Here is a 15,467-nt window from a genome sequence, read left to right on the forward strand (position 1 = left end):
CCTCCTCCTGACCCTCGTCTTTTTCGTTCTCCTCCTCGTTCTTATCTTCCTCCTCCACTTTCTCGCTCTTGTATTCCTCCTTATCGTCCTCCTCCGCCTCCCTCTGGGCCGTCTTGTGTCGGGTCTTGAGGTCGTCGTCTCGCTGAGCCTCGCCTTTGCTTACCCTCAATCTCTCGCTGAAAAACTCCCAGTGTGTGTACCCATTCCCTCGCCCCTCTCAGCCTCCCTCTTCCAATCACGGCCTACACTGCTCTTCCCTGAACCATACCGCTCGTCTCTTTGCCCTCCCCACGCGACCTTTTCTCCTCCTGCTCCTCCACCTCCATCACCGCGCCTCTCCTCCTCATCCTCATTCATCCACGCGGTACTAAGGCCGCCATCCACTTGTTATGCATCACCCGATCTGGCGGTAAAAACCTACTTTCACCGCGGAGTCTTGTCACTTCTCCTTCATCTTCCCAGCGCGGGCCTCCTGAAGGTGTGCATCGAGAAGGTCCTTGGGTCTGTCTGACTGGCGTGCCTGTCTTTAACTTTCCAGGGTTTTTTCTCCAGGTTTCCCATATTTTTTTGTTCTTCCTCAGGTCCTTGTTAAGTTCCACCAAGTGGCGTTCTTTTTTTTCTTACATTTTCTTTTCATTCCCCTTCATTCTCCTACTCCTTTAGTTTATGATCTTTTCAGAATTTTCTAAAGTTTTTTTTATCCCCCCTGGAGTTTTTTCCCCCGGCTTGAACGTCACTTCCTTGTCAAGTTCTACCAAGGGCACTCCTCTTTTCTTACACTTTCTTTTCACTCACCTTCTCTTGTTTATGAGTTTCCAGAGTGTTTTCAAGGTTCTCCAGACTCGAAAATCACTTTCTTGTCAAGTACAACCCTGCGCAGTTCACTTCCCTCGTGTTTTCCTTTCTTTCCCCTCCTTCTCTTGCTTGTGAATCTACTGCTTTTACTTTTTTCCTCGTCCTCTTCGTTCTCTTTCCCGTCTCGTCTCGTCTCCTCGTTACCACGTCACTCAGCGCTGCCTTTACACCTTTCGGGAAGTAAAGGTATGAGAGCCGTTGGTGGGGAGGAAAAAATTAGTTTCTCTTGTCAGAAGCGCAGCCGTGGAAAGACTCTTCAAAGGGCTTGACTCCCTGGAGAAGAAGCGCCTTCATAAAATAGCAGTGTGTATGTGTGTGTGTGTGTGTGTGTGTGTGTGTGTGTGTGTGTGTGTGTGTGTGTGTGTGTGTGTGTGTGTGTGTGTGTGTGTGTGTGTCCTTGGAGGAGTAGATAAGAACTCTCAAATCTCTCTCTCTCTCTCTCTCCTCCCTCCTCCCTCCTCTCCCATACCTCCAATTGTAGACACACACACACACACACACACACACAGCCTCCTGACCTCCTTCGCTGCATCATCCCTCCCTCCTACCTTCCTCATTTCTTTCCCTCTTTATGTACAGGTGACCTTCTCCTCCTCCTCTTTCTCCTCCCCCTTCTCTCTCAGTAACTCCTCTTCGTCGTAGTCATTGTCGTCGTGGTTGTCCTCCTCCTCCTCCTCCTCCTCCTCCTCCTCCTCCTCGCAGTCTTCCGCGTTGCCTCTTCCCGTTAAGGATGTTTTGTGACTAACGTTCAGCTTTGTCTTGCCTCCACTTTTGTATCTGTCACCCCTGGAGTTCGCTCAACGCCTCTCTCTCTCTCTCTCTCTCTCTCTCTCTCTCTCTCTCTCTCTCTCTCTCTCTGCTATTCATCATTTTAAGTGTTACGTAGCACCAGTGGGTTATATTTTCTTTATTCTAATCCCATAAAGCAGCATTACGATGCCAGGGAGCGCATTCCACCACAGCGGCCCTTTGTTATGCTTGTTATTCCACCACCACCACCACCACCACAATAACCAAGGCCATTACCACCACTGCCGCTACCACCGCCACCGCCACAGCCACCACCAGCACGCGCGCACGCAGGCACACACACACACACACACACACACACACACACACACACACACACACACACACACACACACACACACACACACACACACACACACACACACACCATCCCCCACGGCAGCACAACAGAACATATTACGGTAATGGACTGCTCACTCACTCACTTTTGTCAAGTACTACATTTACATTCACTCTCACTCTGACACACACACACACACACACACACACACACACACACACACACACACACACACAAATGACTATGAACCCCATCAATTAACCCCAATCCCGATGACATGATGATTATTACCATTATGACAAAACAATAACAGTTACCTTCACTGTCTCACAAATCACGGAAAAAATACACGTAAATTGTAATAAACGAGGGTAAACAATGGCTACTTTAGAGAATTAAGGGCTATTACGGTGCAAGCATAAGTACCCTCGATCGACGGAATGGAAGAGGGGAAGAGTGGGAAGGAAAGGAAAGCACGCGGTGTTGCTATCAAGATGCATGGGAGGGGAAGGACTAAGCTTGGAGGGTCGAAAACGATTAGACCAAGGACAGTACCGGTGTGATCGTAAAAGTGAGAGGTGCGCAAATAGGGACAGGGACGTAAGAGCGAAAGTAAAAGTGAAAAGTAGGAGAAGTAAAAGCGTAAGAGTGATAGAATAAGTGATAGAGGAAGGCAAAGTAAGACAGTAGAGGTGATAAAGTAACAAGAGGTGGCCAAGGCAGGGCGTAAGAGTGACAGTAAGAGTGAACAATGGGGAAAGTAAGACTGTGTGAGAGAGAGAGTAAGAGCAAGAGGTGGATAAAGCAGATCTGTAAGTGTGACAGTAAGAGTGAAATGAAAGGCAGGCAAGGAGACTCAAAATGATGCAGAGAGGAGAGAGAGAGAGAGAGAGAGAGAGAGAGAGAGAGAGAGAGAGAGAGAGAGAGAGAGAGAGAGAGAGAGAGAGAGAGAGAGAGAGAGAGAGAGGCGGTCTAAATACAAGCTGACAACATGTAATTAGATCCTTGTATACCATGTACCGTTGCTTCCAAAATAAACAAGAGACCAAGAGAGTAATTTGTTTCCTCCTGTGCTATAAACTTATCTTGCTTCATGGTGCTCCCTCACTCTTTCTCATTTTCCTCTCCTTTATTGCCTGCTTTCTTCTGCCTCTTTCTCTGTGTACTTCTCGCCCTCCTCTTTTTTCCCTCTTTGTTTCCTCGTCCTCGCTTTTTTTATTTCCTTCTCCGTGTCTCTCTCTCCCTCTCTCTCTTGCCCGCCTCGTTCTCCCTTGCATTCCGTTTCTCATTTTCCCATTTTCGTCGTCCTCATAATTTTTTCTCCATTTTTCCTTCGTTTTACTTCCTCTTCCTCGTTTTCCCCAACACTATTATCTCTCCCTTTTATATTTTCTCATTTCTTTCTGGTCCGTCGCTTTTCTTCTCGTGCTCTGCTTCTCCTTCGCTGTGTTATGTTATTTGACTCTTATTTCGCCCATCTCACTGCTGTTGTTGTTGTTCTCGTTCCGGGCAGAGAAAGGTCCGTCATGTAATATTGCTACTGTGTGTGTGTGTGTGTGTGTGTGTGTGTGTGTGTGTGTGTGTGTGTGGATAAAATTTTAGTGGGAGAAAGCGGACGCATTTTCCAGGAGCAGGAAGGTGAAGTAATGGAACACAGACCGTGACTCCAACACAGATAACCTCTTAACATTTAGACTCATTTTCTCTCTCTCTCTCTCTCTCTCTCTCTCTCTCTCTCTCTCTCTCTCTCTCTCTCTCTCTCTCTCTCTCTCTCTCTCTCTCTCTCTCTCTCATGGCGGCCAATCAACCACGGCCACAGCACAGCACAGCACAACTCACATTTCCTGAAGGACCTGCAAGAACCTCTCCGCCTGGATGCCTCTGACTGGCCTCAGCTGGGGCGTCTATACAGGCCCGGCGCGGCGCGAGGCATGACTGCACGCCGCCGGTACCACCTCACCTGCCATGAATTCCTCCTCCATGCAGCCTAACTGGGCCAGTGGGTTTGTAAGGTTAGGAATGTCGTTGCGTTGTGGGAGTGGAGGCAGTAAGAAGCGGTGTGATCATCACCACCACCACCACCACCACCACCACCACCACCACCACCACCAATGCTGGGTGGAGCAACAGGCGGGACAATGCTGTGTCACTTTTTACGGCCATTCTCGCGTGACACATTGGGTCGCAACGACTATCCAGGCTCGCACCCACTCGTCTGGCACCTTAAAGCTTTCCCGAGGTTCCGCTCCATTACGAGGCGCCAACAACAAGTTTCCGAACGCATTACTGACAGCGACTCGGTTTGCGAGAGAAAAATAACCCACAACCGAGCCAGCGGTAAGAAAAATGATGCGCTGCTAAACTTGGGCTGCTTTACGCCACAAGACCTCGGGTTTTCCAGGCCAAGTGGAGGAGGATTGTGGCGGGTTTCCTCTGGCCTCGTCCGGGGCTGAGCGCGAGGCATGCACGTCCAGGGATGTCGGTAGGGAAGGGGGCTGGCTAGCGCCCATGTCACGCAGGAAGCTTGTCAGGAACGTCACACAGGGGAAGGAAAAGCAGCCTGCGCGCGAAAATATATAGAAATAGTAAATTTCGGGAAATGCACAAACTTGGTATTATTTTTAACCCAGAGTTACGCGTTAAAAGAGATTTAATGGCAGTGATATTTAAAATAAGAATTTATTTTCGGAATGTAAAAAAACAAAAGGCTGCCAAAACGGATTTACCAAATATACAAAGAATCTCTTGCATGTTCGCTTCAGTGCCATGAATAAAAAAAAAGGTCTAGAATGAATAAATAACAGCACGCGAAGTGTTCCCGTGGGGAGCATGGCAGGGCGGTGGGAGGGAGGGGGAGGGAGGGCGCACCTGTTACCACTACACGGAATTCGTTCAATGTAACAGACGCCGCCAGGTAACTTGTCTAACTGTTTATTTACGTTTCTAGTTCTGGTTGCCTTGTCTCCTGCCACCACGCCACCCCCGCCGCCATCCCTTCCCGTCTGTCCCCTCCACCACAGTCCCCGCCACTCTAACTGAAGCCAACTTTAGAAACAATCTACACACTCCATTGTCATGACGGCCACAATTCTGTTACGCCGCACTTTAAATTCCTTTTCTAGATGGGTCGCACACAGGTGACGCGCTACGACTACTGATGACAGCGGCCGCGTGTGTGTGGCCTTCACAAAAACCTTCATTCCTCTCCCTACGACAACATTGGCATGACCTCTTCCTTTCCTTTCACTCGGGCCTTCCATTACCCTTCACACAAGGCCTACACTCCTGCTTACACAAACACCTGCCCTCACACAGCACCCCCCACACTACACCCGGTGCGCCTCTTCCTATATCTCCTGCAAGGGCGCCGCAACCACTGACTCACTAACACCTACATTTCCTCTCGTGGCGGTGATCTTTTCCCACCATTACTCAGCTTCTTATCGGCCCCGAGAGCCACGCGGCGCGGCTCTTTATGGCGCCTCCTACATCACGCCTCCACCACGCCGCCGACAAGCAATGGCTCACTCGGAGATATTAACACCAAGCTCATTATATTCTATTGGAGGACAACTCTGTTATCTGCCTAGGTGGGGCGGGGCGGGGCGGGGCGGGGCTGGGTTGGTCTGGACTGGACTGGATTGGGCTGGGCTTCGTTGGGATGGGCGGAGGTGTCCTAGGCTGGATTGGAATGGGATGGGGTGGGATGGGTTAGTAAAGGGTGGACTGGGATAGGCAGGCTCGAGCATTGGACGGCCAATCAAGTGTGTTTGTTTGCAAGACGAGGACAAATTACGAATACCCAGGCATGAAGCAGTAGCAGCGTGGTGGAAACTAGAACAGGATGATGGTTCAGGGTTTTCCGTCAGCTCATCCGTGATGGTTCTGCTATCACAATTTTTCTTACCCGCTTCAGCGTTGTGCCACATCACCACACAGTCCAGTCACCGCGTCTCACCACCAGTGCTATCCATCCGTCACTCCTGCCCATCCGCTGCCTCTCACCACTACTCTTCCTTGTCTTCAGCTTCAGCTCCTTGTATGAGGTCAGTGTTTCTTGCCAATCTTTTCTATCTGGTCCTGTCTTGCGTAACCTATTCCCTGAAGTCCTTTTCCACATGTCACTTGCCTCTCATCACCACTACAGTTAGTAATCACGTCTTCTACACTACACACCACACAATGAGGCAAACGTAACCACATCTTAAATATAAAGACAAAAACATTCCATAAAAGCTAGTGGAGTTATGGCGATAAGAAAAAATAATGCTATATAAAATTAATTTATATCACTAAATTTAATTAATAACTTCATTACCGTCAAAGAGAATAAATTTATCCCAATTAATTTTGTCCTGTCCTGTGCAGGATTTCATTCAGAAGACAATGGCGTCTTTAGTGTGTTTGTAACAACATTTCTTGGTATAGTAATGGCAGACTGCTAAAAATGATCAGTAGAAAAGATACATCCATCGATCAATAAATAGGTAGATGGATAGGTAAGTAGAAGGATGGATGGATGGATGGATGGATACATAGATAAATACATAGATACATAGACAGGTATATAAATATAGATAGATAGGTAGGTACATAGAAAGATGTATCTACTTATTCATATACGAGTATAAATGCAACTATATATGTATGTATGAATGCATCTACCTACCTTTATATATATACGTCTACTTACATATCTAGCAGTGCACGAAACCATCTATGTATCTATCTATCTATACATCTACCTACTTAGCAGCCCACCAACCTACCCACTGCCTATATACCTTCCATCAAGCGCGGAAACACCTGTCCAGCTGATCGTTGCCGCACCTGGACGCCGCTAATGACCTCTCGCCTGCTGCCACGCATGGGAACTGATATCAAGTAACAAGAAATAAAATAAAACTTGAAATTTGCTTGAGAGGAAAATGCAACGAACACTTTCTAGCAATGAAAGTCACGCCACGTGAAGCGAAAACTGCATGATTGGATAATTCTGTGCATCTGTCAGCGCCACGAGGAACCACTGAGTCATGAAGTGTTTTTATGCAATTTTCTTTTTCTTTCACGCACGCTAACTTGCATCCATACAAATATATTGAAAATTAATTAAAAAGGACAGAAAAAAAAGGAAAATGAAAAAAAGAGGCTATGTAGAAAAAAGATCAACGTTATTAGTGGAGCAACAAGTAAATGAAAAGTTTGAAATAAAACACGGAATACCAAGAAACAAGGAAATAACACAGGACTTACCGGACCACGAATATACGCTATAAAAAAAAAAGTATCACAACAACATTAATATTCCTTTGAAAACGCTCCGCCTCTCTCCGTCTCTCTCTCTCTCTCTCTCTCTCTCTCTCTCTCTCTCTCTCTCTCTCTCTCTCTACTACACTCCAAGTATGAAAGGAGGAGTGAGGGAGTGGAGCAAAACAGTCTTGCATTGGCATACCACAACTCCGCACATTCAAAAATTCCCAAACAAAATCTGGCAACACTTTACCAAGAAGCAGCAGCACCAAGTCTGAACTCACTCGTGTATTCTGCAGCTTGAGGGAGACTAGGAGGAGTATTTCCTGACCTGCAAGTAAAGAAAACATCCAATATTAAAAATCATCTATGTAGTTATGAGTTTTCTCCCTCCTCTTACTCCTCCTATACCTTCTTCTCTTCTTCCTCCTCTTCCTCTTACTTTTATTAACATCCTGGGCCACCAAAGCATGCAAATTTTCCTCCCCTTAGAAGTTCCGTCTGTGTATAATAAATGCGCAGCCTCCTTGATCCAAACACATAAAAATACAATAACCTCCGAGACACGACACCCAAGGCGACAGGAAAGCTCTACACTGATCTCTCTCTCTCTCTCTCTCTCTCTCTCTCTCTCTCTCTCTCTCTGACACGTAAGTAAGGCGACTTATTTGAAGAAACCGAGTAATTTTACAGTAAGGGAACTTTCTTGCGTTGCCAAAAATTGTTGAAGAAACGCCGCGCAGTCTTTGAGATTCACGACTTTAATACTTGAAGCGAAGGCAGAAAAGAGCAATTGGTCATGATTAGAGACACACACACACACACACACACACACACACACACACACACACACACACACACACACACACACACACACACACACACACACACACACACACACACACACACACAGTATTCTTATCTATTCATAACATTTTTTACCACTGTCACCACCACCACTAACTCCACAACTGGTCAGGACAAAATCGCTGAGGATCACTTGGGTTTAATTTAGAGTACACCTCAAGGATTAGTAGTAGTAGTAGTAGTAGTAGTAGTAGTAGTAGTAGTAGTAGTAGTAGTAGTAGTAGTAGTAGTAGTAGTAGTAGTAGTAGTAGTAGAAAGAAAAAAAAAGAAAAGAAATCGATGAAATGAAAAAAGTAATACAACAAAAATAAAATAAAATAAAGGGAAAATCAAAAGGAAAAAAGAAGAAGGAGGAGGAGGAGGAGGAAGAACCGGAGTGCCCACAAAGGCGTCACCACAGAGACGGATGACTGACAACCCTCAAGGAAAGGTCAAAATGATTAGTCAAATGACAATGAGGTTTACGTTTAAGGTGAAAACGTGATGCTGACGATGTAGAAACCTATGTGTGTGTGTGTGTGTGTGTGTGTGTGTGATTCAGATTCAGATTCAGATTCAGATTTATTTACATGCTCAGACTTTGTGATACAAAGTATGGAGCACAGCTCCTGCAATTATTTCAGATACAAACAAACACTAACAACTTATATAAATCAACTTTCTGTTACCTAAAAAAATTATAGGTAGCTTTTAAAAAAAGAGAAATGTTAGACAAAATATATTGACTTTTACTTTGCATTAATTGGATAAACTTATTCACTGTTGGGTTATTTCTATAATAATTTGGAATATATTTGTTTCTGAGCTCCACGATGTTATCATTAGGGCATGACAATAAAATATGATATTCATCTCCAACAACATTACATCTACATAAAGTACATAATCTTTCTTCCCTATCTATACTATCATATCTTCCTTTCACAACAGGTAGTCTATTGTTATTTGTTCTTATTTTAATCAAAGGCATTCTGATACTCTTTTTAAGTTTCAATAGGTAATCTTCTCTGCAATACAAGTCTTTATACATTCTATAACTCTTACAAAGTCCCTTTGTTGAAATATTTCTAAACCATGATGTTATCCAATGATCTTTAAGTTTGTTTTCAACTGCTTTCCTTAACCATTCTGGATTATTAGTTTGTTGATCCATCCAAATACCTGACATACCACAATTGTTAAGAATATTTCTTATATGGCAAATCCAAGGTGATGAATACATACCTGTGGAGTCTAAATGTAACAAACTTTTATACATAATCATGCTTAACTTAGTAGTTTTCCCTGTTATTAACCTTGACCAGTAGCCAATCATTCTAGTATTGATAACAATATCAATAGGATATTCCCCTAACTCCCCATATACAATATCAGTGCTTGTATATTTATGTACATGTAATACATGTTTTAAAAATGTCATGTGCAACTGCTTGATTTCTCTAATAATACAGTATCCCCAAATTTCACAAGCATAGGTCATAATTGGCATTACAATGGTGTTAAACAATTCAAGTTGCAGATCAACTGGTAGATCATGTTTGCGGCATTTTCCAATTAGTGAATACATAGCTCTTGTTGCTCTTTTCTTAAGGTCCAATTGACCATTTCTAAACCTACCATTATAATTGAATAAGACACCAAGATATTTGTATTCACCAATTGTATCTATAATTTCATCACTAAATACAAAATGAAAATTGTCATAATTAAGTCTTCCTCTGCTGAATACAACAATTTTTGTCTTATTTTTGTTTACCTCTAATTTCCATTTGTCACAATATAACTCCAATGCATTAAGAATATTCCTCATTTCCTCTTCCGAATTAGCTAGAACTACTGTGTCATCAGCATACGTCATTATCAATAAATTCAATTGTAAATCAAGGTAGTTATCATCAAATAGTAAGTAATTACATCTGTTTTCTATTAAAGACTTTTCAATGTCATTTATATAAAGGGCAAATAATAATGGAGAAAGATTTTCACCTTGTCTTACTCCTCTATTACAAATAAAAGTGTCTGACTTGTTTCCATTAAACTTAACACATGATTTAATGTTCAAATACATATTTCTAATAACATTAAGGACTTTACCACCAATATTTTCCTTTACCATCTTATACCAGAGCCCCTCCCTCCAAACTGTGTCAAATGCCTTTCTATAATCAATAAAAAGGCAAAATAATTGTTTCTTCTTCCATAAAAACAGATCAATGATGTTCTTTAATAAAAATATGTGATCAAGAGTACTATAACCTTGCCTAAATCCAGCTTGATTTTCTTTTATAATATTATGACTATCAGAATAAGAAGTTAACCTGTCATTTAGCACAGATGTGAATACCTTACCTAAGCAACTTAACAAAGTTATACCCCTATAATTGTGTGGGTCATCAACATCACCTTTATTCTTATACAATGGGACAATAACCCCTATCAACCATTCTTTAGGTAAATATCCTGTATCCAAAATCCTATTAAAAAATTTAACATACAAATTAAGCATATTTTTTGTACTTTTAATATATTCATTAACAATATCATCATATCCAGGTGCCTTGTCATTCTTTAGTTTTCTAATAGCTTTCAACACTTCATGTTCTGTAATGGGCTCATTCAGTGTTTCCTCTTCCCCAGATTCAATTGTAGCACTTTCTAGTTCACTTAAATGCTTATCACTTTCACTAATTTCCTCTGATAGATTCTTAAAGTGTTGATGAAAATCTGCAAGTGTAAGTGTAGTTTTGCTTTTATTTCCATCATTTTCCTTTAATATTTTCCAATATGTTTTTGGATCTTTATTTCTGTTTGCTTTTAACTTAATCAACATATTTTCTTTTTCCTTATTGTGTACTCTTTTCAGTTCAGCTTTGTACTTCTTGCTTTTTTCTATCATATCTTTCTTATTATCCTCACTCCTCCTCAGATTATATTTATGTCTAGCTTTATGGTATGCTTTCCTTGTATACCAACAAATATTATCATATCCAGATAAACTTGCATTATTACTTTGCTTAACATAATTTTTCTTTTTCTTTGGTGGAAAAACCTTTACAGCTGCTCCTAATAAAATATTCTTTATTCTAGTACTTACATCTTCAATGTCCATAGAATCCATCTGCTCTATTAACTCTTTTACCTGATTTTCATCAATTTCTGCTATATAATCCTCTTCCTTAGATGCTCTCCACTTACTTGGTTGATTATAGTTACTCACAGGTGCTATATTGGCATTGTTAATAATTGCATACTCAATATTTACTTTAAGCTGTACATGAATACCACAATGAATATCTGAATACAATGGGTCATAGTCTAGCACTCTAAATTCATTTACATCTTTTAACAATGTTGGTGAACCTATAACATAATCCACAAGAGTGCCATGTGTAGTTGTGGGTCTCCCCACTCTGAGATCTCTATCTACTCTACCATTGAAAATACATACCTTATTATTACAACATATTGTCACCAAATTTCTCCCATAAGAATTCCTATCCTGTGTTACATCTTGGTTATACCTTGTTCCATCCACTCCCATTGCTTTAAGTATGTTTTGTACCTCAAATAGATCACCATTACCATCATCATCAACATCATCATCATCATCATCATCATCATCATCATCATCATCATGAAGTACATCTGGCAAAACATAATCCAACAGAGTTCCAGTATGTGAGTTAAAATCTCCACATAATAAATGTGAGTAATCATCACTTGTATAATCCAAAAGAAAATTATCAATTTCTTCAAAGTATTCCACACTTGCATATCTAGAATTAACTGGGGGAATGTATACCACACTGATAATCAAATCCTTATCTAACCTTAAACTTCTTTTATCTATTAAAATAGATATGAAAGCCTTACCCTCAGTCTTAATAGTCTTCCACTTCAGCTTAATATCCCTTTTAATAGCAAGCACTAAACCCCCTGATTTATATCTACTGAGTTCATGTCTGTTTTTGAATACTATATCAAATCCAAGGTTTTTCATACTGGGAACAATATTTATCATATCGACATCATCACATTTTGTTTCACTTATACATAATACATCATACATAACACACAAGTCCTTGAATTCCGTTGTGGTTAACTTTCCTTTCAATCCATTGACATTTAGTGTTAGTAAAGAGAGTTTTGAAATATTATTAAGATTAGTAATAGATTTAGTATGGGAGACAGTTGTTTGTGTGTGTGTGTGTGTGTGTGTGGGCAGTGGGTAGTGACAGAACAGAAGGCGAAGGAAGGTGAGAGTAAATTAATGCATATTTACTGCATGAGGAAGAGGAAGAGTGAAGGAGCAGCATAGCGGTTCAGGTCAGGTGAGAGGAGGAGGAGGAGGAGGAGGAGGACACCTGCAGACGAGTGCCTATTTAAGCGGTACAAACATTATCATTAATTCATGAAGAAAACCCAACACAAAGGAGGAGGGGGAGGAGGAGGAGGAGGAGGAGGAGGAGGAGGAGGAGGAGGAAGAGAAGGAAAAACAAGAAAAGGACAACACACACACACACACACACACACACACACACACACACACACACACACACACACACACACACACGTAACAGGATTCGTCACATAAAACAAGCAAGAATTTTCGCAGCGCCGTCTTCCCGAGCGTCCGGATTGTGGGTATACGAGTCATCTGGCCAAACCTGAACGCGCCTCGGAAACCGGTGGCTTTGTTGTCGGTCAGGAGGAGGAGGAGGAAGAGGAGGAGGAGGAGGAGCAGCAGCAGTTGAGGCCCCTGACCCTGCTCTTCTTGCCTCCTTCCTTCTCACCTCACCCCCCACCTCATTATAACAAGTAACTAATAAGGAAGTAAGTTCAATGACATATTCCGTTTTCTTCACCCCTATTCACCGGGCAAGTCTCTATATATGGAAAAGAATCCGCTGCTGGAATGGCTAATGATGCTTATATATCTTTCCGTTTTTCCTACTTCCAGTTCTTTTCCTCATCCTACGTGCTGTTTCTCTTTTCCTTACCAATCTTTTTCTGCGGTTTTTTTTTTTTTTTTTTGTCATCTTGCCCGTTTTTCCTCGTCCTCCTTGTGTCGCTCCTTTTTTTCTCCGCCTTTTTTTTCCCCCGCTTCTCCTCTTCCTCGTTTCCCCTACCGTTATAGTTACGTCAGCAGGGCAGGAGCCGCTGATCCGTGGCGAGAGCTGATGCTAAATTGTGATCGGGGCGAAAATTAGTCGTACTTCGTTGTTTCGAGAAAATACGTGTTTGTTTTCCACACCTCGCCGCTAGTTATGTGTAACTCGGCCCCAGCTGAGAGAGTTATGTGACTAAAACAATGGGTGCTCTCTCTCTCTCTCTCTCTCTCTCTCTCTCTCTCTCTCTCTCTCTCTCTCTCTCTCTCTCTCTCTAATACTTTTCCTTGTTTTGTTTTTGTTTTTTGTTTCTGTTCTACTTTCTTTTGCCGTCTCTTTCGGTTAGTTCTTTTTTATGGGAATGTGTTTGTCATACTGTTTCTCTCTCTCTCTCTCTCTCTCTCTCTCTCTCTCTCTCTCTCTCTCTCTCTCTCTCTCTCTCTCTCTCTCTCTCTCTCTCTCTCTCTCTCTCTTAATAGTTTTCGAGACACACTACATCTCTTCTCCACCTGACAGCCGACTCGCCTCCACTCGCTCCTCGCCGCCCATGAGAGGCGCACAACAGCAAATAAATTTAGTTCACGAGCGGCAATGGAATGGTCAGACCGCCCGGGCGTTTTTCTCTCGTCAAGAATCCAGTCCTGACCTGCCTTGAGTTTTACGTGAGGAACATATGAGGAAAAGAAAAGAAGGGAAAATATAACAGAAACGCCCCCGCCCCAGAAACGAGTAGACCCAAGCAATATCTTCTTTTTCTCTCTCTCTCTCTCCTTTTTCCCTCCTCTCTCTCCCCCTTCAGTAATTCGATTCGCTGTGAAGTGGCCAGCCTCATCTGCCTAAAGCAATTACGGTCGTGAAAGCTAGTGGGAGCAGTCTCTCATTTTGTTCAGCTCCTGGCGTCCACGCTCGACGGACGCGTTCAATTTGTAGGAAGTGCGGCTGATTATACCAAAGTTAACGCTGCCAGCTGACTCGCCCACGCCCCCACGCAGCCATCGCAGGTCCCGTAGAGGGAGGCGGGACTAGTTTTTAGCACCAGAGACACCGCTGAGGATGGATGTGGTGCAGTGTGCCACCGTGTACACTGAGGGGCGGCGTGACGCAGACCTGCACAAGCCTGGCCTCCTCTGACAACACTTTCAAGTCGCTCCACACATCTGCTGCTTCGCTCCACTCACCTGTTCGGCGAAGTCACGCCGCCACAACACTCACTGCTACTCAATCATTCCTGAGAATCAGTGAGCTCCACATTACACACTAATTTCATGTGAATATTCATGATTACTGCGAGCTAATGACTTTTCGTCCAGCGCGGCGTCACAGATGCGTGCGTGGCGAGTGGCGTCACGGTGCGGCACGCGAACTAATTTCACAAGCCGGTGGCGGGATTAGTGGCGTACCCTGGCGCCGCCACGCTCCGCCACTCTCACTTTTCTACGACTAAAATGCTTTCGCTTTCATTCAGCCCAAAATCAGGGAGCACTGATGACGCAGCACATTAGAGGCGGTTGGCTGGACTCACCTGACGCACAGCGCTGGAAACTTTCCCTCACACGGACCAGATGACGCTGAGCACTGTCTGGCGCGCCGCTCCTCCGCCTTACCCACGCGGCTCCCTTCCTCCCATGAGCCACGGCGCCCTCACCCCTTTCTTACCTGCCTTCCGCCCTCCGCGACTCCCTCCCAACTAGCGTCAGGCGTGACTTGTGGTGAACGCAACACTATGATCAACACTGGACATGTGCCTCGGTCGGCGTCACGCGAGGAATGAAAGGAGAGGAGAGTGAAAAGGGAACGTGAAGCAGCGGCCATCAGTAAAGTAACGGAATGAAATGGAGAGAGAAATGAAGGACGGGGCGAGGGCTTGTCTGGCTGGCGGGGCGGGGGAGGAGGTGCACGATCCTGGCCGGAAGTGATGCACAAGTATCCCTCGACCCCAGGACACCCCACCCTTCCCTCAGCCCTCAGCCACCGCCTCATTACGCCACCACCCGCGGCGCGCCACCAGACTTGGAGACCAGGAAAAATTTAGTAAGAGGACATATCTAATATCAAACACACGAACTAAAATGTAAACAAACGTGTAGATAAATAGACATTACTTAATAAAGTCCTATAGGAAAAATATACATAAGCAGCAGCACTGAACACATGACACACACACACACACATCTCGCCCAGTCCGCGCCACAAGACACCACAACCAAATAACGCCCCTAAAGCTAAAGGCGCCGCGCACGGAACGATACAGACTCAGAGCGATTCTCACCATCGTGTGAGCCATCAGTAAATAGTGT

General features: G+C 43.7%; 1 protein-coding gene across 7 annotated transcripts in view; it reads right to left on the bottom strand.

Annotated features, from left to right (window-relative positions):
* LOC135100760 (Ig-like and fibronectin type-III domain-containing protein 2) overlaps positions 1 to 15,467 on the bottom strand; it is a 393,660-nt gene that overhangs the window by 246,792 nt on the left and 131,401 nt on the right. For all 7 annotated transcript variants that reach the window (XM_064004013.1, XM_064004012.1, XM_064004018.1 and 4 more), the window contains one exon: positions 7,480 to 7,526. The gene's annotated coding sequence lies outside the window, so the exon portion shown is untranslated. The remainder of the gene's footprint in view (positions 1 to 7,479; positions 7,527 to 15,467) is intronic.

The sequence above is a fragment of the Scylla paramamosain genome, chromosome 5 (assembly GCF_035594125.1).
Source record: "Scylla paramamosain isolate STU-SP2022 chromosome 5, ASM3559412v1, whole genome shotgun sequence".
In the NCBI taxonomy this organism is placed as follows: Eukaryota; Metazoa; Arthropoda; class Malacostraca; order Decapoda; family Portunidae; genus Scylla; species Scylla paramamosain.